We start from the raw sequence: 25,559 nt of genomic DNA on the forward strand, positions 1-25,559 counted from the left end.
ACTCTCAAAATTAAACAGTAAAATACAGATAATTATAAAATGGACAAAAGACATGAACAGATATTTCACTGAAGAGGATACAGATAATAAGTATATAAAAAGATGTTCAATATCATTAGCTATTATGGAAATGCAAATGAAAATCACAACAAACTATCACTATACACCTATTAGAAAGACTAAAATAAAAATGGTTCAAACACCAAATACTGGCCAATATGAAGACAAACTAGATCAGTTTGGTGGTTTCTTTTTTCTTTTTTTTTTTAAGAGAGAGAGAGAGAGAATTTTAATATTTATTTCTTTTTAGTTTTCAGCGGACACAACATCTTTGTTGGTATGTGGTGCTGAGGATCGAACCCGGGCCGCACACATGCCAGGCGAGCGCGCTACCGCTTGAGCCACATCCCCAGCCCCAGTTTGGTGGTTTCTTAAAAGCTAAGCATACAATTACCTTATGACTCAGAAATTGAGCTTTTGGACATCTATCCTAGAGAAACAAAAGCTTATGTTTACATAAAAACCTGTATGTGAATATTCATAGCAACTTCATCTATAATAATCTCAAACTGCAAACAGTCTATATGTACACCAACAGATGACTAGTAAAATTATGGCATGTACATCCTCTGGAATACTACTCAGCAATGGTAAGGAATAAATTATTGCTAAACAGTAATGTGGATGAATTTCCAGTATATTATGCTAAATGGAAAAAAACAATCTCTAAAAGTTGATTCCATCTGTATAACACTTTTTGGAATAACCACATTGTAGAGATAAAGAAGAGAGTGGTGGTTGCCAGTTAGGGATAGGGTGGAATAGAGGTGGGTGTGGTCATGAAAAGACAATAAGAGAGATACTTGTGGTAATGGAAATGCTAAGTATCTCAATAGTTCTATGGATATAAAAACCTGTTCGTGGAATAAAACTGCTTAGAACCAAACAGGCACACACAAAAGGGTACAAATAAAACTGGATCTATCTGAATAAGACTGGTGAATTGTATCAATGTTAATGCTCTGGTGGTGATATCACATTATAATTTTTTACTTATTTATTTTTAGCTATAGGTGGACACAATGTCTTTATTTTTTACCTTATGTGATGCTGAGGATCAAACCCAGCTTCTCATGCATGCTAGGTGAGTGCTCTACCACTGAGCCACAACCCTAGCCCCTCACATTATAATTTTGCAAGACATTACCATTGGGGGAAACTGGGCAAAGGGTAAAAAGGACCTCTATGTATTATTTCTTACAGCTGCATGTGAATATGTAAATGTCTCAAAATAAAACACTTTATGAAGTGGGAGACACAGAGCCACAAAACATAACTGACAGCCCAGAGTCTATTAAATATTAGCAAATTATTTGCTAAAATAGCCAGCACAAATCAATGAACAAGGGAGTTCATACTAAGTAATGTTGAGATAATTGGACAACTGCTTGGGGGAAATGAGACAATTTAAGTCCCATCTTAGAACAAATACCAAAAATTTCTGAATGAATATAAGTGGAATTATTTAGGGTACACTATTTTTACCCAGATAATGGGAGACATCACAACAATGAAGAATGATAGATGAAACATTACAAAGATTAAAAACTAGGCTAGGGCTGTGGCTCAGTGGCAGAGCGCTTGTCTAGCATGTGTGAGGCACTGGGTTTGATCCTCAGCACCACATATAAATAAATAAAAATAAAGTCCATCAACAACTAAAAAAAATTTTTAAAAGATTAAAAACTTGGGGCTCAGTTGTAGAGTGCTTGCCTAGCAAGTGTGAGGCACTGGGTTTGATCCTCAGCACCACATAAAAATAAATAAAAATAAAGTCCATCAACAACTAAAAAATTTTTAAAAAGATTAAAAACTTGGGGTTGTGGCTCAGTTGTAGAGTGTTTGCCTAGCATGTGTGAGGCACTGGGTTTGATCCTCAGCACCACATAAAAAACATAAATAAAATAAAGGCATTGTGTCCATCTACAACTACCAAAAAAAAAAAAACTAAAAAAAGATTGAAAACTTATCTACATAAAAGCCAAAACTCATGAAATGAAAATAAAATGAGGAATATATTTGTAATCATTATGGAATACATTTATTGTGTATTAAATACAGGATACATGTATACTAATAAGATGCAAACACTATAATTTAACTAAAAACTGGATGAAGACAATAAACTGACAATTCCCTTTGAGATATAAATAGTGAGCACACAAAGATGGCCCACCTTCCTAGTAATCAGAGTAATACATTTTCAAAATGAGATGAATAGTACTCATGAGGCATCTACTATCTTGGATTCCATATTTGGAGTAGTAAGCAGAATATCCTTTTTCAAATCAAGTCTGTCAACGCGTAAATGTTTCTGTGTCTGCTCCAGAAATATTATAGCTGTGTATTTATTCTGAGAAATAATTATTAATGGAGAACATTTATATATACAAAGATACTAGTTGTAAGTGTTCTTTATAACAGCAGAATGTGGAAATATTCTACACTTTCAATAATAGAGGAAAAATCAAGTATCTGATAGTGAATTCACTTAATAAAATTGTATACAACCATTGAAAATGTTTATTGTGATTAGGTGATATTATTAGAATGCAGTGGGAAATACTTATTATTTAAAGATATTATGAGACAAAAGAAGGACTAAAATTATGTGATATTATTTCAGTTGAGTAGATAACTATAAAGAGAAACATTTGAACAAAATATACAGATTATTGAAGGTGGTTATGATTGAATGTTTACACTGAAGCTAGAATAGCCTTTTATGCTTATAATGGCTAAATGAGCATTATAATGAACAATTCATTTTAAAAGCATAAATTATATGTAATCTGCAGTACTTTTACATAACTATAAATTTTTCTGAAGCAGTAAGATATTTTTCAAAAGGCCATTTCTATCTCATCTAAAATTTCTCTTCTTCAAAATCCAAGGATCTATATAATAGAAAGTATGAGAGATAATCCAGGATAGTGATGGTCCACAATTTATGCTACATTCCTGTCAAGTTTTTGGACCTTCCATTTGAGGCAGGATGTCAGTGAATGAGAAACCAACTCTATCTCCTCATCCCTGCTACCACTATCTTGACTCAAGCCTTCATCATTGCAACAGCCTCTTGTGGTGCTGGGGATTGAACTCATAAGCTTTATGCATACAAGGCAAGCACTCTACCAACTGAGCTATATCCCCAGCCCTTGCAACAGCCTCTTTTATCTGGTCTCCCGGCTGCCCATCTCACCTCCCTCTACATGGACCAACAGAGTTCCTCAATTCAACTCTTTCTTTGTTTAATGTTATCTAATTGTTCCCCAAAACTAGAAGAAAAAGCTCCTACTGTGAACTGTGCTACTATAAATATTGGAATGCAAATATCACTATAATATGTGGATTTCAAATCTATCAGATGATTCCCAAGTAGTAGAATAGCAGGGTCATATAATGGTCCCATTCCTAGTCTTTTTTTGTTTTGTTGTTTTGGAGGAGCCTCCATACTCTTTTCTGTAGTGGTTATACTAATTTGCAGCCTTACCAACAATGTATCAAAAGTGTTCATTTCGCCCCACATGCTTTGCCATCACTTATTATTATTTATATCCTTGATGCTTGCCTTCTAACCTGGGTGAGATGAAATCTCAGTGTAGTTTTGATTTCCATTTTCCTTCTTGTCGAGGATGCTGAATATTTTTTCATATATTTGTTGTCATTTGCATTTCTTCTTTTTTTGGGTGGGTACCAGGGATTGAACTCAGAGGCACATGACCACTGAGCCACATCTCCAACCTATTTTGTATTTTATTTAGAGACAGGGTCTCACTGAGTTGCTTAAAGCTTCGCTTTTGCTGAGGTTATCTTTGAATTTGCAATCCTCCAGCCTCAGCCTTCCGAGCCTCTGGGATTACAGATGTGTGCCACCATGCCCAGATTGCATTTCTTTTTTTAAGAAAAGTCTAGTTCTTTTGTCCATTTATTGATTGGTCTATTTGGGTTGTTGTTCTAAGTTTTGAGTTCTTTATATATTCTGGATATTAATCCTCTGTGTGAAGAGTACCTGGCAAAGATTTTCTCCCATTCTGTAGGCTCTTTTCACGCTTTTAATTGTTTCCTTTGTTGTGCAGAAGCTTTTTAACTTGCCATCCTATTTACTGATTTTAGGTGTCCATCAACAGATGAATGAATAAAGAAAATGTGGTATATACACACAATGGAGTTCTATTCAAAGATTTTCTTTTGCTAGTAAATAGATGGGACTAGATAACATCATGCTAAGTAAAATACACCAGACTCAGAAAGTCAAGAGTCAAGGGCCAAATGTTTTCTCTCATGTGGAAGCTAAAAAGAAAAAAGGAATAAAAAGGGGAGTCTCGTGAAAATAGCAGGGAGATCAGTAGAGTAAGGGGGGAGGGTTCTGGAGGGAGGAAAGAACTATGGAATGAAATGGAGCAAATTATGTTATATGCATTTATGAATATATCACAATGAACCCCACTATTATGTATAATTACAATGTACCAATTTAAAATAAATAGAAGGAAGACCAGCAGAGTAGTAGGGTGTTAGAGAGAGGCAGGAGGAGAGGGAAAGGGAAAATACTGAGAATAAAATGGAGCAAATCATGCTATATGCATTTATGAATGTGTCCAGTGAACCTACTATTATATATAACTATAATGCACAAATAAAAATACATATAAAAAGAAAAGCTCCGGGCTGGGGTTGTAGCTCAGGGATAGAAATTGCATATGTGAGGCAATGGGTTTGATCTTCAGCACAACATAAAAATAAAATAAATAAAATAAAGGTAATGTGTCCATCTACAACTAAAGAAATATTTTAAAGAAAAAGAAAGAAAAGCTCCTTTACAGAGCAGACTAAGGGCCTCATGTGACCTCTAGCTTCCTTTTTCCTTCTCCTCTGCTATTCCTTACAGCCTCTACTACAGATTCACAAGATACTTGCAGCTTCTAGAAAATTCTGCATCCAGGCTTTAGTGCCTGTGGTTCCCCTCATATACAATAGCTTTTCCTAACACTGGAAAACTTGTGTCCATCTCTGAGCACTCAGTAACTGTCACATCTCTGTGCAAAGTTTCCTGACTTCTCTGCCCCATGCCATTCCCCACTCTTCTCATCTAGCAAAAAGCCCACTTGCTAGGTGTTCACCTAGTCCATTTCAAAACTCATCATGTACAACATAATATCACAATGTATTATTAACAGTTTATTTACTCATATGTCAGTGACCATATATTAACCATCTCTCTAACTGAAGTCTTTTGCTCAGTGACTGGGTAACCAGTAGGTGCTTAGTAGATGTTTATTGGATAAATGAATGAATCTGGAAAGCATGTGAAACTAGATTTGAGGAGATGCTGTGTTAGAGAAGAGGGTATAGATAAAATAGGGTATAGATGGGAAATTTCCTTGGTCATTATTTAAAAATCACCAAATATTAGAATTACAGATCTTCAAAAATCACCCTGACCCACCCTAGTAGATTCTGTTGTTGTTCTTTCCTGCTCTTGGGGAATGTTCTTCCTTCCCTCCACTTTACTAGGTACCCTTTTAACTGTATGAACATGATCCTTCCACATTAATTTCAGTCCCAAAGCACCCTCTGTCCCCCTTCCTAAGCCCAGTCCTGCTCTTCATAAACTCCTTCCTCTTTTATTCCTTTCCTCTGAGAGAGCAGCCGCTATGGAAATGCAAAAGGGTACCACTGTACATTTCTTTGGGAATGGGGGCCATGGTGCCTGTTTATTATGCATTAATCTGAATCAATAAAATAGTTCCTGAGAACCTAAGCACCTCAAAGGGCAGCAAATATGAATCACAACTGCCAGCAAGGATCAAACATTAACCCAGGGTTGTGATGAGGCCAACAAAAGAAACAGGCTAGTAATTGCCTTTCAGGATATCAATCCCTAACTTATACACACATACACTCTCAACACACACAAAACCTTTATGGATCTTTCATCCATGAACTTGCCCAATTATAATTGCCCAGCTGTGTCTTTAGTTGTATGGAGGCTAGGTCCTGGCAACTGAGACCTCACATGCCTGATCCAAGAACTCTGACCAGTTATGAGATCTATAGAGAAAGTCTTTGTTACTGAAATGGTTGAAGACACATTCATAGACAAATATTTCCACAGGTACCATTACTTACTCAGGGCTCATTTAAAACCTCCAAAGCCTGAGTGAAACAAGCAGGAACTGGTACATGCTGTTGATAATCATTATTATCAATTCTCAAACTTGCATTGTGTATCTTTCTGCCCCTGTGCAGATTGAGTTCTTAATTTAACTCTTCTTTTTCATAACAGGAAATTCTGCTAGAAGGATTGGTACTACCAGGGCTGACTTCCAGTAGAACCTTTAAGAGGTTCATAGAAATTTTAAAAATCTTTTAAAATTAGAAAGAAAAAAACTTTTAGATTGAAGTAACAGTTTTAACACATAATGCTAATATATTCATCTTTTGCCAATGCAATTGTAAATGTAACTTTTCAAATTTTTTATGGAGGAAGGAGTCCACAAGGCAAAAGTGTTCACGAAAGTCATCATTTGGCCCTGGTTACTACCACACTAGGCTTGCCTCATATCATGGTTATAATACAGCCTTTCAAATACAAGTTTAAATTTCCATACTAGTTAAAAACCGTGCAGGAGGTTCCCTAGGTATTTCACACTCTTGTGGCTACCCCAAATTCTACAAGAGGGAAGTCATGATGAATACACACAGCGTTGGGAATTGAGGGGGTTTAAGCATACAAAGAACAGATAGATTCAACTGCTCTCTGTTCTGATGAAAGTAATTCCTGCTCTGCCATTCTTTCTGAAATATCTTCATCCTGCTTTGATTAATAGAAAAAAAATCTTTACATCTTTAGGGATTCATTAAACCAACGTAGTTGCTTCCTTTGCTTTTGTAAAACATTTTAAAGATTTAACTTTTAATGACCAATAATACTATTGATACATATTATTTATTTACTGATCAGAAACCATATATTCACCATCTCTTCAGTTCCTAGCCCTGTGACTGGCAAACACTAGGTGCTTAATAAATGTTAGACAAACATGTGACTCATTCCTTGGGTAGAAATTAGATTCTGTCCATGGACTAATTTTGTCTTGACTAATCTCCCACTTTGCAAGAACAATCTTCCACCGGTATCACAATCGGCATTTTAGGGTGATCGCCTGGCCCTTCCCACCTCCCTAGCCTCCTGGGCTCTGTTCCTCTCTCTTCTTCATCCAGGGGTCTGGAATGGTCCCCAGCCTGCCAGGAGGCAGCAGGGTCCCTGATCCTCCTATCCTCCCGGGTTCGTCCTCCAGCCCCCAGCCCAGGGCTCCCCTTCCTCTTGCCACCCCGCGCCGCCCACAGCCACGCCCTCCCCGTGGGCGAGATCACCTGTCCCTCCTCCGCCGCCGCCTCCTCGGGTACCCTTTCGCCCCCCTCCTGCTCCCCCTCCTCCGCCACCTCCCCCAAACCCTCCCCTTCCCCGCCTCCTCCCACCCCTTGGTGTATATAGTAAAGGCCGGGCGCCGCACGCAGACACACACTCGCCCGGACACAGGCGCTCACACGCTCACGCACAACCGGCAGCAGCGGCGGCGACAGCAGCTGGTGACAGCGGCGACGGAGGCTCCCACCGCCGTGCACCCCCTTCAGGCGGCCGGCGGCGAGGCCAAATCGGAGACTTCCCGCACCCGCGACCACCCCGCGGCTTCCTGGAGGCGGCGGCCCCGATTGCGAGGTAGCGGCCGCGGCGCCCCCGTGCGGGCCAGGGTCACCCCCGCCCTCCCCTGGCGGACCTGCCACCCGGACCCAGGGGGCGCGTCGGGCTGGGCGCGCCTGGCGGGGCCCGGCGCCTGGGGAGGGGCCTGCTCCCGGGGGCAGGACGGCGCCCAGAGGCCCGGGCCAGCGGGGAGGGCCGGGCGGGGGCGGGGACGCGGGCCAAGGCCGCCACCCGTCAGGCGCGCCGGGGCCCCGCTCTTGCTCCAGGCGCCGCGCACTGGCCGGCGGGGCCGGGGACGGCCGGGGAGGCGGCGCCGGCCCGCGGGGCGGGGGCCCCGAAGTGGGTTTCGGGCAGCCACCCGCGCTGGCACCGGGCGCAGAGGGCGCCGCGCGGCGGACTCCGTGCCCGGGCACCGCACCGGGCCGCCTCCGGATCTGCCGTTCTGCCCCGGCCCGGAAAACCCGGCGCCTTCCAGGCCCTTCGAAAGATGGATTCTGTTGACGTATTTGGCGGCCCTGGCGAGCCGGGTGGAAAGTTGGGTTTTGCCAGATCGTGCTGGGCTCCTCTTTGTGACACTCAGCCAGCCCCGCATCCTCCTGGAGCCGGGTGAGTGTGCGTCGGCGCTCAGGGAGCCCGGTGCCCCCCAATGCCCAGTCCCGGGGTGGCCGCACCAGCTCGGGCTTTCTGCCATGTTAGGCACTGAGCAATGTCCTCGCTGCATTTTTTTTGCGTGCGTTTCAGTGGCGCCTTTTGCTGCGGAGGGAGTTATTGCGTCTCTCCGCGTTGGCTTTTTCGGGGTTGGGGTTGTGCTCTGTGTGTTTGCTTGTTTGCCGTTTAAAGCCCGACTATTGTTCAGGATAAGCTCCGCCTGGGTGGGGAAATGGCATCCCACCACAGTTGCTGGCGAGGGGTAGAAATGTTGCCAAACAGCTGCTGCTTTGTGTTTCCCTATCAGAAGTCCCTGGAGTAGGTTTGGGGCACGACGAATGGATGGAGAGAGGGATGGGGTGCGAAGGAAGAAGGTGGCTTTGGAGGAGCGGATTGTCACCCACCCCCCTGGCATGCAGTCAGCCCTCCTTTCTGCCTGCCAAACTTTTGTGAATATTCCTTTTGTGGCGGGGGGAAGCTTAATTGAATTTAGCCTATTTTCTAAGGAACTGCAACCCGGCTTTAACAATGGTTTGGGAACTTAATCAATGAGAAAGGCAGGGGAGGAGGAGGAGACGCTGACACCATATGGGGATGTGGCTGCTTCTTGCAGAGTCAGGTAGAGGAGAGGTGGGCTGGGCAGGGTGTAGCGCCCGGGTGGCCGCGTTCCCGGAACTGTTGGTAGCTCTTACCTGTGCCCACTAGTGCCACCCACCCTCGTGCCCCCACGTTCTGGGCTGCCCAGAAACCAGGCTTGAGAGGCAGCTTGCGGCAGCGAGCGGGCCAGCCCCCCTCATCTGGCGTTTTTAAGGATGTGTAAATATTTTGCTGAGGATAAGTGACATCAACAGAATGATATTCCGCAGAGCCCGGGTGTACGGCGATGATAAATAGATACGGCCAAACAAAGTTTTGATAACCGCGTATTCTCATGGCTCGCTCTGTTTCATTTGGGTCTTTGTTTTTGTTGGTTTAGCATTATCTCGCATCCTCTGGTGTGATCCCTTTATTTAGCCGATTCTTGGACGGTCTCTTTAGAACAGAGAGAAAAGCAGCCAGCAGGGAGAAAACAATTCTTAGCCTTAACGTGCATCAGGCAAGGTTTTCTGTGCTTTTCCCAGGGGCTCTTTCCCACCGTTTTCTAGATGTCTCTCTTCCTCCTTTTGAGTCCTCAGAATTGTTTGTTGGTAGACCAAGAGACTTCGGCTAACTTTGCAAATGCTGTGCGGCAGTACCTTTTGTTACACTGGAGGAGTGGTGGTGTGGGAGGGGGACACTAAGGAGGCTAGTGGGTGGCAGAGCCCCTCCCCAGTGCCACACTGCACTTCCACCCCCAGCTTTTCGTACAGTTTTCTCCTCAAAGGGCAACATGAGGCTGTGCCACTTGCAGAAGCCAGGGGTGGGCTGGAAGGCGCAGCGTCGTAAGCCTGGTGGCATCCATTTCTCTGCCTTTTAGACGCGCAGAGACCCTCCCCCACCCCAGTTACCCCACTCCCTCCACATATGCACAGTATCCTGCAAATGGACACTTAATTCTCATCCTGACAGATGCCCATTAGAGGTGTGTCCAAGGTGGACTTGGCACTGTGAACCAAGTCAGACTGGAACTTTGGGGGACTGACTGCTTTGGCACCAACCTGGGGACCATTCAGCCACCCCGAGGGTGCTTTTATTATTCAAAGCATCCTAGACCTTGTGATAAGGTTTGGCCAGGGAGAAACTGCTCATCTCAGGAACAAATGAGAAAACAGTTTTCCAGGTGAAGCCAGTTGCTGGCATGACGACTCAGTTGGTGCGCAGCTGGGGCAAGAACTGTAAAATAAATTGTAAAATCGTGTATCCAGACCACAGAGGCACTGAGACCATGTGAGCAGCAAGAAGGAAAAAGCAAAGGCTGGGAGGTTATATGGCCAGGTGTTACCTGGAGGATTCTAACACCAGCAGCCAGAGAGCTCTGCCTATAACAACCCAGAAACTGAGGATAGAATTGGTTTCAAATCCCTTGACCCAGATTGGTGATATTCTGTATGTACAGATAGCTATACATAATGTGCTCCAAATCCACAATAAGAAAATACCAACTGTCTGTTCTCTGGCTCCTCCTCTAACCTTAGATTTTGTGGGAGGAGGGAGGCAAGTGGAGGAAAATAAATTGGGAAGGAAGCTAGCATTTATTGTTGCCCTCTGTCTGCCAGGCACTTCACATGTGGGAAACCTTTTCAGTGACCCTGTGACCCCTAAGAAAGCATTATTTTACAGATAATGCTCAGAGAAATTTCCAGTCACGAGTCTGATTCCAGACTTTGGTGGTTATGATTTAAAGGGGCAATATGTCCTCTGCCCCTGCTCAAAGTCTTTTATTTATTTCTCCCAACAGGCCAGAATCCTCAGTCCATCCCCCTTCATAAAATATGCTACCTAATTGGTGTGGGGGTGGGGTGGGGTGGGGGAGGAAGCCCACCAGTGAGGCAACCCAGTTACCCATGATACGCATTTATGTTTCAGGTGTATAGATCCAAAATGGTGCCTTTTCATCCAGGAATTCCCAATTCCCTATTGTTGCTAGAGAGCTGAGTGACCAAATGATGAAGCTATTGGAGTGAATGGTGATGGGGAGAGAGCTGTCAATCATTGTCAGGAGAAATCCAGGGGTTTGTGTGTTTGCTGGGAACTCAAAGAGTTCCTGGTGTTGTGCTCTGAGCCCTTGGTGGCTTCACACTGACAAGCCCCAGTTTGATCCTTAACAACATCCATGTGAGATGGGTATTATCAATTGCAACTTTCTACATGAGGAAATGGAGGTTCAGACAGGTTAAGTGATTAGCCCAAGGTCGATGGTGAGACCAAAGGGAATGAGGTATTTTTTATTTGTTACTGTCTCAAATAAATAAACATTAAATAAAAATGAGTAGGGGACTTGCTATGCAGATGCATCATCAAAGCAAATCCCTAGCCTCCTTCCAAACAGATGGTATGGTAGCCTTTTACCCTCTAGAAATTCTGGAGCTATTGGGAGAGCCAGGATTTGAATCCATATGTGAGGGGCTTCTGATTCTGCTCTCTCTGATCAGAATATGAGGGGGACCCCAGAGAATAAGGCTCTTCTGGAAGGGGGGAAATGGCTAAATTATACTTTCCCCATGCACAAAAGCCTGCATGGGATTCTGAATTAAGTTTGATTTGGGGATCAGGGTGACATCTTTGCTGTAGAGTTGGCAGCTCTTGTCTTTGGAGAATGCCTCTGATTACCACTTCTCCCTCCCACCTGACCGTCTGCCCGGGTACCCATCATCTTGTTGTTTCCGGATTCAAGACCTCTCCTTTGTGGCTCACAATTTTTGATGAGCCTCTTGAGTCTGCTGCTCCCCTGCGTTCTGATGGCAGCTGGTGAGGAGGGGATTTTGGCGACCACATTAGTATTTCTGGATTTCACACATGACCCTCCTTCTCTCTCTGGCCAAGAAAACACACAAACACACATGCATGCTCAGACACAGGCACATATAATTTGATCATGTTCTGTATCTGCTTCACCAAATTAGATTGCAAACCCAGAATTGTTACTGAAAGAAGTACATGACTTTGGTGATCTGTCCTAGCCCTTGCCCTGAACAAAACAGGAACTCAGAAGGAGGTGGCTCAACCAGTAGATGCAATGTTCATACCTGTTGGCCTTTCCACAGCTGTGGGACAATTCCCCCACAATGTAGGTATGGTCGGTCATAGTCTATTTGGGCTGCTATAACAAAAGATCATAAACTAGATGGCCTATGAACAATGGAAATTTATTTTTCACAGTTCTAGGAGCTGGGAACTCCAAGATCAAATTGCTAGCAAGAGTCACTGTTTAATGAAGGCCTGTTTCCTGGTTCATAGATGGAGACTTCTTATTGTGCCATCAAATGGCAGAAAGGGCAAGCAAGCTCCCTGGGGTCTCTTTCATGAGAGCACTAATCCCATTGATGAGAGCTCTGCTCTCCTGATTGTGTCCCAAAGTCCCCACTTCTTAATCCCATCACCTTGAGGATTAAACTTTAAACGTATGAATTTTGGAGGGGATACAAACATTTAGACCATGCATGGTTCCAGGGCCTTTCATAAAGCCCATTTTAATCTGCATTTAGAGGTAGAGCTGGTATACTAGAATATCCCAATCCTGGTAGTTGCAATTTTTGCTGTCATAATTAGCTCTAATAACTCAATTATAGAGAATTTTGGAGCATGCCCTATTTAAACCTGTCACTCCCCTTTCCATGGCCTTTTGGTCTTTCAGCGTAGCACTGTGCAGTAGAAATTCCTATGGTGATGGAAATGTCTTATATCTTTGTTATCCCATACCATAGCTGTTAGTTGCATGTAGCTATGGAGCACCTGAAAGGCACCTAATCCAAATTAGGGTGTGCTATAAATGAAATATAAGCATTAGATTTTCAAGACTTGGTACAAAAAAAGCTTACTGATAATTTTTGTCTTGATTACATAGAGAAATGATATTTGGGATATATTGCTAAAGATAATAGAGCATTAAAATTAATATTGTCTGTTTATGTTAATTTTTAATGTGCCTACTAGAACATTCTAAATTACATAGTTATTTCTATTAGCACTGCTCTGGAGCACACTAGTCACCAAACTTGTGATGTCATGGCTTCTTCAGATGTGCTAGGGGCATAAATGCCCTCTGTCTGGATGGTAGATGAGAGGCCTGGGGCTGATTCAGTAGCCACAACAGCCTGGTGTCAGATGATTTTGATTTTCAGCAGCTGGGGTGGTATTTTGGGGGGTCCCCATCAGACTTACCCATGAGCATATTTGTTTAGTTGTGTTCTGTGAAGAATGTGGGTCCCAGAAATCTAATGGAGAGAGCAAGGCAGGGGTAGGGGAGCAAAGACCAGGCTGGCTTGAACAAAATGGCCTCTTGTCTTACTCTTTCCACCACCCAGCCCACTCCAGGCTGCTGTTCTTATCCTTTGGAGAGTTGTCTCCTGCCTGGGCAAGTGATTTCCTTGACACCTGCCCTCTTAGCAGCTTAAAGCAATATCCTTCATAGGGATTTGTGCTTAGAGAATAATGTCCCAAGGAGACACTCTCATGCTGAGAGTGGATTACTTGGGGCTGGGGCCAACCTTAACGAAGAGAAAGAGGAAAAGAGAATATACAGTTATTTCCTGACAGCTTCATGAGAGCAAGAGCAAGGATATAAATACAGTTTCTGTCAGGGTGACAGAATGCATGCAGAGAAGCCCAGTGTCACACATGCAAAAGTGCTGCAGGTGAGGATACCTGATTAAAGGGAGATATGGGGAGAGGGGAGATGATTTTGGCTGGCAGTGCAGTATCATCTCAGTCATGGCCATGCATTCCTGGCCCTTCCCTAGGCACTGGGCATAGCATGAATAGACAGAAAGGGATGGAATAATGAACTTGGGACTGTGGTGATTTATAGGTCAGGCGCCTGTGGCTGTGGCTCCTGAGGGGGCTGCCCCCACAGGGAACCCTTGGCTGACCTCCTTGGGCTCCTCAGAAGGAGCTGGTTTTGTTTCCCATGGCAGAAGCAGACTGTTTACTGGAGCACAGGAAGAATCCGACATTCTGGCGAAAAATAATTCATTAACAGCCAGGGTATTACCAGTTCCCTGGAAAAGCTCCTCCAGCTGCACTAGAGCAACTGTTCTTTTTCAGCGGCAGAAGCAAGCCTCGCTGGCAGCCAAGACTGGGTGTGTTGGGGCATTTTTGTTGTTGTTGTTATTTTTGCCTTTGTATGTACGGCCACTTTTGCCTTGTAACTCGGAGAAAAGAATGGAGGTCTGGAAGGGTCGAAATGGTGTCAGCCGTTCTTTCCTTCATGATTTAAGCCTGGAAGCTTTAGGCTGACTCTTAAGAATGTAGGTTTTTCCTGATCACAGCCCACCCCCAAGCTGGGGTCACTGCAGTCACACAGAATGTTCCAGAACTAAAGGAATTTTAGGGAATGGCAGCACCTGCTCTTAAGATCCTCTGAAAGCAATTGGCTGGAAGATTCCGCCCCACCCCCGGCCACCACACACACCAGGCGGAAAGTCCTATCTTGGCAGTGTGGAATTCTTTTGCTTACTATTAATTGGCACAGTGGGGCCAAAGTATGTGATTCATCATCCCAGTTTTGAGGGCATTTGGAAAGCCAGGCAAGCATAACCAAGAGAATGGGCTGCATGTTTTGCTCACTAAAGAATGATTGAATCTACAGTAAATAAAATGGAATGATTCAGGAAGCTTTTTATGCTCTGGAAAAATCTGCTTTAAAAAAAGGTTTTTGTCTTCTTGTTTGTTTTTTAATAGCTGGTGCTCAGAAGGGTGTACCCAGCTAGCAAGAAATGGGAAAGAATGGCATTTCCTTGTTTTAGTTTTTTTTTTTTAAAAACTCTAATTGCAGATTAAGATACAGTGTATTGATTTTAGATAATCGCTTTATTTTATGAGATATTAATTTCCATCCATTTAGACTGATGAAATATGCATTTAAAATGCCCCACCGTCATCATGGTTATTTCTTTAGTGTTCCTACATTTTGATTGAGAACCTATTTGATTCATGTGAAAAAAGCAGTAAATACATCCTTGGTCTACAGATGTGTAAATTCACCTTAGGTTTTGAAGAAAATGAGGTCTTTTCCCTCTGGTGACAGCCAAGTTGTGCCTGTTAAAGGCTAAGCATATTTGGCTTTATCTGGAGCACTGTGTCTCTGCCTTGGCCCTGTTCACTTTTTCAGCCAGCCCATTCTTGGCTATGGGGGACTGTCCTGTGCACTGCAGGATGTTCAGCAGATACTCGCTAGATACCAGTAGCATCACCCCATCCCCCATCCTGGACCCTGCCAAATGTCCCCTATGGGACAAAATCACCACAGTTGAGAAAGACTGGTCTAGACCAAAATTTAATAAGTAATTTGTGGTTTTCAGAAAATTCAATTGGAAATAATAAAAGACAATTTTTCTCTCTGACTTTTATATATACAGTTCATGGGGGTGATTAATTAACAGTTGGAAGTGGGTCATGTGCCTGATTTAATTCTAAGGTTGGTGGAAGGGTCCATATGATTGTATAAGCACAGAGTTCTTTTTTTTTTAAAGACAGGCAATTGAAAAAGTCATAGGTAATTGGGGTGCACATTGTAAGAACGAGCAGCTTCTCTGGTTTTTCATAAAGAGAACAGGTTTATTCCTCCTAATTTCTTTTTCATATGCACCTGATTCCAGGCATGACTTCAAAGCCACCAGGCGTCTTCCTCCACCCCCGCCCCTCCCCACTGTCATTTTTCCTGTAGCATCTTAAGCCAGAGCCAATTAATTTAGCCCTTTAGTGTACTTGGGAGAGCTCTGCTCAGAACATTGTAACAGACTCATTTCAGACTGTGGCAACCCTTTTACCAACAACTAAATTCCTTTTTTTTTTTTTCTAGTACTGCTTGAGAAAGTCACTGGTGGATAGAGGGTGCATTTTGCACAATTATTGGACATTCAGTCTCCCCCCCCCACTTCCAATTTTGTTTCCTCTTCACACATTATTTCCTTGCAGCAGCAATTCTGCTGGGGAAAGTCCTCCCGGAAAGAGACATGAACAGAACTCTTTCTAGCAGCTACAACCTGGTAATATATACAGGCAGCAAGAGGAGACGACATGTTGCCACCAGGACCAGACCTCAGCCATCTTCTTTCTGGCCACTTGAAAGCCTAGAAAGGAAGGTCATGCATACACAGGGAGGGTGTTGGGAGGATAAGCCCGTGTCCTGTGCGTTTGTGGAAACTGAAGGGGCATGGAAGGGGCGGGAGGAAAGCAGAGACATGGATCCATCATCACGCAGGGATATTGTCCCCAGGTCACTCCTGCCCTGCCTGTCTCTCAGAGTGGGATGGGTGTCTGGAGATACTGGTAGAAGTAGGGGCAGGTGCTCAGTGCAGAAATCAGTGGAGGCTGCTTCACTTTGTAACCACTTAACATAAACAGGCCTTTTCCAAAATGTGTCTGAGAAGTGTCATGCACAGAGGGATTCCCTGGCAGGCTTAGCCAATGAGGAAAGATGGAAAGGTGAGCATTTAGGGGTGTACCAAGCCAGCAATATGCCTTCCTTGGTGAGTTCCAGCCTCACTTGAAGAGTACTTTGAGTCCTTGTCATCATGAAGGAGAGGCAGTGAGCTGGAGGCAGTAAGCTGGAGGGGATCCTCAGTGTGCTGGGCCCAGGCAGATAAATAATTGATTTGCAGCACATGACACTTGGTCATTCTAGTTGCCAGCCCCTTGCAGGCCAGGATTTGGGTGATGGTTGCAACACTGGGAGAGGAAACAGGATCATAAATCTGGGCTTTGGAGGCCAGTCTTGTGGTGCAGAGGCCACTGGGGCCACCGCTGTGTCCTGTAGAAGCCAACAGACAGGTCCGAGTGGTATGTTGTTCCTCAAAATAATGGCAATGGAAATGGCTGTGAAAAACATTTAGACCCTTGTCATAAAAATGCAAACAGTCTTCCTGCTATAGGGAAAAGCTAAATAAACTCTATTGCAGCTGTATTAAGTAGAAACAGATTTGAAAATCGGGTGTTTTTTTTTTTTTTTTTTTCCTAGACACTTATTTATAGCAGGTTGGGCAAAGGCTGCCACTATCTTTTGCGACTCCGGAAGAGTGTTTTCCAGATGGTCCTTGCTGTTTTTCTCTTTATTAAGCTTAGCTGAACACAGCCTCACTTGGAATGGGTCATAGAAACCAGTGTTATTTTTTTCAGATTACAATGGCCATTGATTGGCTAACAAATCAATGGATGGGAATGGATTGAGCATGTGCCGATGAATTTCCCTTTGCATTTTATAAATAAGAAAAATGTCAAGGAAAGCTCAAAATGGGAGTGCTCTTTTCACTGTATACAGCAAAGCTTTGAAGACAATGCAGGGCTACATTTCCTACTAATTTACATTTAATTTCTTCTAAAATAATGCTCTTCTTTTTTGCTAAAACTCTGCAACATTACTGTTTCCTTTCCAACATCTAAACAATGTCCAGATACATTTCAGATTGAGCAATTAGCTCTGGCTGCAATTTCCTTTTATGAAAGAAATCACTAGCCCTTTAGACTGAATATGAAATTATTGAATGTGAAAATATCAATGTGAGACCATTTGTTCTAAGATCCTCTGTGACTTATCACTTAGGGCAGGGCAGAATGGGCCTTTTCTATCAAGTTGTATGAACCCATACCAGAAATCTTGAGCCACAGAGAGTTGGCTCCTTCCAAATCCCAGATGAAGAATAAACTTGCGGGGCTGGGGATGTGGCTCAAGCGGTAGCGCGCTCGCCTGGCATGCGTGCGGCCCGGGTTCGATCCTCAGCACCACATACCAACAAAGATGTTGTGTCCACCGAAAACTAAGAAATAAATAATAAAATAAAAAAAACATTAAAAAAAAAAAAGAATAAACTTGCTTCTTCAGAGGAGTTTGAGGGGCAAAACTGGCCTGTTGAATGGGAGTATCAAAGCATGCAGCCTCAACCCTTTATCTGTGGCTTTCAGCGTCAACACTACTGCTAGTTCTCATTGTCTCGAACCCCCATTATCCTCTCCTTAGCCCTACCCACTGCTACCATGAATGCAGGTCTCAGAAGACACTCCTGGCCCCAGTCTCCTCCCTTCTCTACCTGATTCGTGCTGTTGTTCCCTTAGCTGCCTGTGTCAGCTTCCTCTTACTGAAGGACCTCTCTCGTCTTATCACTCTAGCTCAAGAATATTCAGTGACTCCCTATTTCCTGATGAAGTAGAATAAAACTCCACATATGAGGCCCTTTCTCTATTTTTCTAGCCCATTTTTCCCCGTGTGGAGTACATACAGGCTTTCAGTAGTGCATGATGGAAAGGTGTCTCTGGGTTGTACAACTGCTCTGGGCTGGGTCATGTTTGGTTTTCTTTATATGGTAGGGGGTAGAAGGGAAACCTAGAAAAGGTTATACAATCTCTTGGACATCTTTCTACATGAAGAAAGCTGAAGCCTTAGTTCTAATGAAAAAGATGGGCCCAGGGATTGTGGCATTAGTGGTTAACACACACACACACACACATAGACACACAGACACACACACACACACACACACACACACACACATATATAACAGAAGAAAAAAAGAAAGCCCTTTCATAAAATGAGGCTTTCTGACTTTAAGAATTATAGCCTTAGTATAAGTCTCTTACTGCTCTGGGTTAGAATGCCACCTTTCTGGCCTGCCACCAAATAGGTATCGCTTCAAAATGGCACTACTGGCTTGTCCTGTCAAAAACAGAGCCATTTGCACAAGCTCTGAAATTTGCAATTGAAACATAGTGGCAAGAGTCCATAGTAGCCAATGCACACCATCCATTTTCTTAGGAAACATCTCTAATAACTACTCATAAAATCATAAGAGCAACAATTTTACCTATCATTTATCAAGTTCCTGGACAGTTATACCAGGTGATTTACATCTAATCTCATCTCTTCGCTCCATAACAATCATATAAGTAGATGGGTATTTTGAGCTTCTTTTCACAGAAGAGGAACTGGAGCTCAGAGAGGGTTAGTATCTTACACAAGATCATGCAGCTTATAGGTAGTGGAACTCTGATTTTATGCAGCCTGGTTCAACAGGCCTTTCTTCAATGATGGAAACGTCCTCCACTGTCCAATATAGGAGTCATTCACTAAGAGTAGCTATTGAGCACTAGAAATGTGGCTAGTATGACTGAGGTCTGAAGTTTTAAATCTGTTGATTTTACATAGAAGTCACTTCATGTTGCAACTATATTGAACAGTGCAACTTTAGAATGTGCTTGTTCCATGGCTGCTTTCTGCCCCTCTGTATTTTATGTACTTCTGTCCCAGGATGTCCACCAACTTCACATCTCCCCCCCTCCACAATCTCATCCTTTTCTCAGAGGCCCACAGCTCCATGGTTCTCCAGCTGGAGCATGCATTAGAACTGCGTCCAGCTGGCTCACATCAGCTGGCACAAGCTTCCTTCCTGCTGCTGTCCCAGAGAGCTGACCTTCCCCCAGCCCCACCTTTATTTGGGTGACAGTAGAGTTTGGCAGTTGTTCTTGAAGGCATCCATTTTAATGTGGAACTCCTTGGAAAGTGATGGAGAGTCAGGAATGGGGTGAAGGAGGAGAATGGTGTCTAGGAATCGCCTGACCACCATGGTGATTTAGGGCAAGCCCTGGCACAGGTGCCCATTTGCTGTCCCATCTGCTGTCTCTGTGATTAAACAGGGACAGCAAAGTTAACTAGAAAGAAAACAAGTGAAGCAAGTGACACAAGCAGGTAAGAAGCTGGGTCCCCCCATATTTCTTCACCCCAATTAAAGTCTTTGTCTGTTTTTTGGACAGGCAAAAGCCAGCTACCCTGGGGCAAGACTGGAGGCTGGGAAGGTCTGGAAAAGTCTCTGGAAAGGGTATTATGATGCTGAGGGTTTTCTTTGTTGTTGTTGTTGTTGTTTTTTTTTTTTGGTTTAAGAAAATACAGGTGGAAAGAAGTAGCTGAAGTTATTCATGAAATAGCCACTCTAAGCCATTTTTGTTATGAGTATTTGTAAAATAAGAGTAACTTGGAATTGCTTTTTTGTCTAAGTGTACAAATCTGTGCTTTTTACCCAGAAGACATACATTCTCTTTTTTCTCTGCTCGCCTTCTTTTTTTGTTTTTGGGTTTTTTTTTTGTTTTGTTTTTTGTTTTTTTTTTTGTGTGTGTGTTTGGAGGGGAGAAATCATGGGTCTTTTTTTTGCAGCTTGGTCTCAAACCAACATTCATTCTCTTGAGCCAGGCCCCACTTCCTAAAGCTACTTTAATCATGGCCTCTGATAATCCAACCCTCCTGGCCCCTGGCAATGTGCTCTCCAGCACTGAAATGCAGATGACTTGTTAAATAAAAAGTACAAATACAAAGGTTTCCCCCAATTTGTGTGTTTCCAAAAACAAGTCTTCAAAGGCATGAACTCAAGTCCTTATTTCTGCCATCACAGAGGTTCTGTCCCATTGGTGGCAAAACATCAAATTCTTGTGCTTTGAGTATTTCCATTTTCCTATCACTTGGCTCTGTGCCACCTACCTAATCTACAGCCCAGCAAACCTGTGAGTCCCCAAGGCTGGCCCTCTCTCAATTTTATCACCATCACTCACCAGGGAATGAGGCCCATCTTCCTCTCTCTAGTTAACTCCACCTGTTCTCAACTCCCTGGTGGAGATTTGGAGCATGGAACTCTTCATCCCCTATCCATATGGGATACTACTGCAATGCCGTCAAATCTGTGGCTTGCCCCTTTCTTTCTGTAGAGAATGACACCTAGAGCTCAACCCTTATCCTTTATTTCTTCTTACCACTTCTGTGGTTGGGGCCCAAGAACTCCATATCCTCAGTGTCCAAGATGGAGTCGAAGCACCTGGCTAAGAATTTAACATGGGTGCTTCCCCTTGAACCACACAGACCATTTTAGAAATAGCTATTTCTATTTGCAGATGAGGAAGCCTAGGGGGCAAACAGGCAAGTTCTAAGCCATGCACCAAAAAGATGGGCACGCCTAGATCCTAGTGGGTCTTATTAGGTGCCGCAGTCTTGCTGGGCACAAATAATCCAGAGGTCACGGGCCACTTGTAGATTCAAGCAGGAACGAACTTTATTTCCAAACTCACACAAATGCCACCCACGCAACCCTCCAGGAACTCCCCGCGAGCTCAACTGGAACTCAACGAACCCACACGAACTCTCTAGAAACTCCGCGAGAACTCAACCGAAACTCAATGGGAACTCCGTGAGAACTCAACGGGAACTCAACCATCCTAATGGCTTGCTGGCACAATCTCTCAACCACTCCCCCTGGCAAAATGCCAGGCGCCATCCCGACTCTACTGTGGCTGTCAACATCTCCCCCATTTTGTTTAATTAAACAACAAGCATGTGGCTTAGGGACCGTGCCTGTGTTAGGTTGTCCAATACTACATATGGTCCTTACCCGTCATCGGATGAACTGACCTTAAGGCGTCAGCCTCCTGTCTTAGGTTGGTACCATTGCAATTGGATCTTACCTGTCATTGACTACCGGTCCAGCATTTAGCCACACTTGTGGATAGTGTTTTTTACACAAACACCATAAACAACCTGCTACAAGCAGAAAGGGGAGGATACAAAACGCCATGACACCAAGCCAATTGACAGCCCCTTTTGGAAAAATTGTACCACCCATGACATTATCAGCAAAGATACCCCGGCACTACCACAATTCACTGCACCAACAGATAGTTCACAGTGCATACAAGTGATACATAGTCCAGGCAAGTTCTGCAAGCAGTTCAGAACAGAGGACTCCATTAATATGTCCATTTCCTCCCAAAGTAAATCGACTCCTTGATTGAGTATCAGTTGTTGAGTTACATTATTCATTGATGCATCAGTTTATACAGTTTGTTGTGATAGCTATCACAGAAGCTGTAGTTTGGTTTTATCTTTGTCTTCACTGGCACTGGGATGAAGATAGGAATTCTGGTAGTGATGGCAAAAAAAAATTATGTAACATTCCAGCAGGCACTAAAAAAAAAAGCAATTTTCTAAACAATTTAGTATCCTGAATAGAATTAGATATAATGAAAAGGAAAGGTGAAAGTAAACAACCAGATCTGTTAACCTCCTTTTTTGTTCACATTTTAAAACAATCCTCTACAGCTGTTTACCCAATTTAAATTAAACCATTTAAATCACATGAATAATAATAATAAAAAATTTGGATCCATTTTTTCATGAGTGCTCTTCATATATGATATATGGACATACGCACATACAGACATACAACACAAAACACAAGTGTGCACACATAACACAATACATACAACACATAATAGTAAAGGCCTTGTAGCTTTTCACAGGTGAAATCCTCATTGCAATGCTCAAAAACTCCACAGTCAAAAAATAGAACTGATCAGAAAAACATTAACCTAGGTCTGTATGAGCTTAAAAAACAAAATAAAACTTCATGATGTGGGAAAGGGCAATAATAAAATAGATATTGAAAAAAGCATCCTGGTTACCACTTGGGTTTGACTCTTCTTTTGATATCCCATCCTTTTTCCTGTAACTTGTATATGGGTCTGAAGGTATTCCCACAAGCAAGTCCCAAAGTTTCTTACGTTTGAAATAGGCCTTATGGTGTTCATTATTCATTAGCCTCCTGGTGTGGGAGAACCAGTGTCGCAGATGTAAGGATAGCCAAACTGGAGTTCTGGATATCAGCTGTTATGGATTTGAGCCAAATCATCTTCTTTTTGGTTGGTAGAAATTTCTTTAGTCTCTCTGGAATCCAAATCGGCTGCTGTTCTCCCTGTGGAAACACACAAACGGAACCCCGACTCCAGACAATCACTGGGTCAGGACCTTTCCATTGTCCTGTTAGAATATCCTTCCAAAGTACCTTGAGCTTATGTACATTTTTTGGGCACATGTGCCTTTCTGCAGCACTAAGCCCTGATGAATCCAAATTTAAAAAGTTTAGAGTAAAAAGGGTTATTTTAAGTTTATCTTTGGGGAATATATACCCCTTCCCAATTCCCTCTTTTTGCTTTAATAAGTACATTTTAATAGTTTGATGAACTCTTTCAACTATGCCTTGTCCCTGTAGATTGTATGGGATTCCTGTTATATGAGTAATGCCAAATGATGAGCAAAATTGTTTAAAAGAGGTAGAAGTATAGCCAGGGCCATTATCTGTTTTTAACTGTTTTGGAACGCCCACAGTGGCAAAATTTTGTAAGCAATGAGCTATAATATCTCTAGTTTTTACTCTGGCATGAAGGGAGCCCATCAAAAATCTGGAAGAAGTATCAATTGTAACATACAAATATTTTAATTTTCCAAATTCTGGCAAGTGTGTGACGTCCATCTGCCAAATATGGTTAGGTATCAGTCCTCTAGGATTGATTTCAAGATTAACTTGTGGTAAAAAGGTCACACAATTTTGACATTGTTTTATTATTTGTCTAGCTTGTTCCTTAGTTATTTTAAAATGCTTTTTTAAAGTATTTGAATTGACATGGAAGGATTTATGAAAATTTGTAGCTTCTTCTAGCGTAGAAAAAATGTGTATATCATGTGTAGTTTTATCTACTAAATCATTGCCCAAACTAAGGGCTCCAGGCAATCCTGTATGTGCCCTGATATGTCCTATAAAGAATGGATCTTTTCTGTCCCAGATTAGACTTTGTATAGTAGAAAACAAAGAGAAAACAGTAGAGGAAGGGGAAATCCTACCAGCATCTTCAAGGGATACTATAGAATTAACTATATACTGACTATCAGAAAATAAATTAAATACAGAATCTTTAAACATCACAAAAGCTTGTAATACTGCATTAAGCTCTACCTTTTGAGCTGATTGGGTACTAAAAATGTAAAAGTTTGATCAGGGGTAACTACTGCTGCTATATCATTATTTGACTGATCAGTGAATATATTTGGAGTATTCATGATAGGGGTTTTTCTTGTCATTTTTGGAAAAGCTATAGGATGCGAAGACCAAAAAGACAACAAAGGATTAGATGGTAAGTGGTTATCAAATGAAACATTAGATTTGCACATGATTATTGCCCAAGTATTTAACTCATTAGCTAACTCATCAATTTGATCCATAGTATATGGAGTAATAATTTTATTGGGAGAAATTCCAAACACTCCCTTTGCTGCTTTTATTCCTTTGAGTATTAATTGTCCTACAGCCTCAGGATACCTAGTAAGAATAGTGTTAGGAGAATAAAATAAATGTATCCACAATAATGGACCTTCTTGCCAAAATACTCCTGTAGGAATATTTTTTTGTTGGTAGTATAATAAATAATGAAGGCAAACTTATATCAATTTTATCCAAATGCATATTTTCCATATATGTTTCAATGATTTTTAATGTCTTTCTTGCTTCAGGCATTAACATGTGGGGTGAATTTGGATCTGATGGACCTTTTAGGATATCAAATAAAGGTCCCAACTCTCCTGTTGGTATGCCTAGATAAGGCCTTATCCAATTTATGTCTCCTAACAACTTTTGAAAGTCATTAAGTGATTTGAGTTGATCTACTCATATTTGAATTTTTGGTGGACGGACCATGGTCAAGGATAATAGAACTCCTAAATAATTAATTGGAAATTTTAATTGTACTTTATCTATTGCTATCTCTATATTATAATTTTTTAATAAATTTGTAAGTGTGGCATAACATTCTAGCAATGTGTTTTTATCTTTGTGTGCTAATAATACATTGTCCATATAGTGAAATATTTGTAGTTCAGGATTTTGATCTCTAAGAGGCTGGATTGCTTTGTTAACATAAATTTGACACCTAGTTGGGCTGTTAGCCATCCCTTGAGGGAGTACTTTCCATTCATATCTCTGATAGGGACCTTCATGATTCAGTGCAGGGATAGTAAATGCAAAACATGGACTATCCTCAGGATGAATTGGAATTGAAAAAAAAAACAATCTTTAATATCTATAACTAAAACATACCAGGTTTTTGGCAAAGTAGACAATTGAGGAATCCCTGATTGAGCAGGTCCCATAATAACCATTTCGTTATTAATAGCTCTTAAATCTTGCAATAATCTCCATTTACCAGACTTCTTTTTGATGACAAAAATGGGAATAGTATAGGGAGATACAGAAGGTTGTATATGTCCCTCAGCTAATTGTTGTTTGACCAGGTCATGGGCTGCTTGTATCTTTTCTTTAGTTAGGGGCCACTGAGGTTTCTGGTTTCCAAGTAATTTTTATTGTCTCAGTGGCCCTTTCTGAAAACCCAATCCATGTCTATCTATTGATCTATTTGTATTGGTGCCACTATACTTTGTCCTTTTTCTCCTAATCCTTTTCCTTTCCTAAAACCTTGTCTAGTCATAATAGTGGGTGCATTTTGGTTGATGTTATTTGTTAATGTCAAACCTAATTGATCTAGGACATCTCGTCCCCATAAATTTATAGGAAGATGATCCAATACATATGGCTGTATAGTTACTTCACATCCTTCAGGATCCTTCCAATCTAATACCATCACACTTCTATAGGGATTAGTTGCCACTCCTAGGCCTCAAAGCATTTGAGTGGCTTGTTGTAATGGCCAA

General features: G+C 42.3%; 1 protein-coding gene across 4 annotated transcripts in view; it reads left to right on the forward strand.

Moving 5' to 3' along the window:
* Positions 1–7,561: 7,561 nt before the first annotated feature.
* Positions 7,562–25,559, forward strand: part of Rai2 (retinoic acid induced 2) — a 69,245-nt gene continuing 51,247 nt past the window's right edge. For 2 of the 4 annotated variants that reach the window (XM_078035081.1, XM_078035082.1), the window contains exon 1: positions 7,562–7,786. The gene's annotated coding sequence lies outside the window, so the exon portion shown is untranslated. Of the gene's footprint in view, positions 7,787–8,029; positions 8,375–25,559 lie in introns of those variants that run through there. The other 2 variants (XM_021722963.3, XM_005316010.4) reach the window with 1 other exon arrangement.

This window comes from Ictidomys tridecemlineatus, chromosome X (assembly GCF_052094955.1).
Source record: "Ictidomys tridecemlineatus isolate mIctTri1 chromosome X, mIctTri1.hap1, whole genome shotgun sequence".
Classification (NCBI taxonomy): domain Eukaryota; kingdom Metazoa; phylum Chordata; class Mammalia; order Rodentia; family Sciuridae; genus Ictidomys; species Ictidomys tridecemlineatus.